Raw genomic sequence first — 216 nt, forward strand, 5'->3', positions numbered from 1 at the left:
CCGAATCATTCACGAAAGCAATTAGAATGCAATTGCCGAATCCCTCGACACGGCAAAACTTTTTAGGCCCTAATAGTACAAGCCATATTGCTAAAAGGCTTTTCCTTGCCCGTGTCGGACACCAGCGCGCCCGACGAAAAAGCTTTTGAAAATAAAGTCTGTGCGAGGGCGAAGGAAAAGCACGCGCGGTCTCTTCATCTCCCTTACTTAGTGCAC

The sequence above is a fragment of the Penaeus monodon genome, chromosome 20 (genome assembly GCF_015228065.2).
Source record: "Penaeus monodon isolate SGIC_2016 chromosome 20, NSTDA_Pmon_1, whole genome shotgun sequence".
In the NCBI taxonomy this organism is placed as follows: Eukaryota; Metazoa; Arthropoda; class Malacostraca; order Decapoda; family Penaeidae; genus Penaeus; species Penaeus monodon.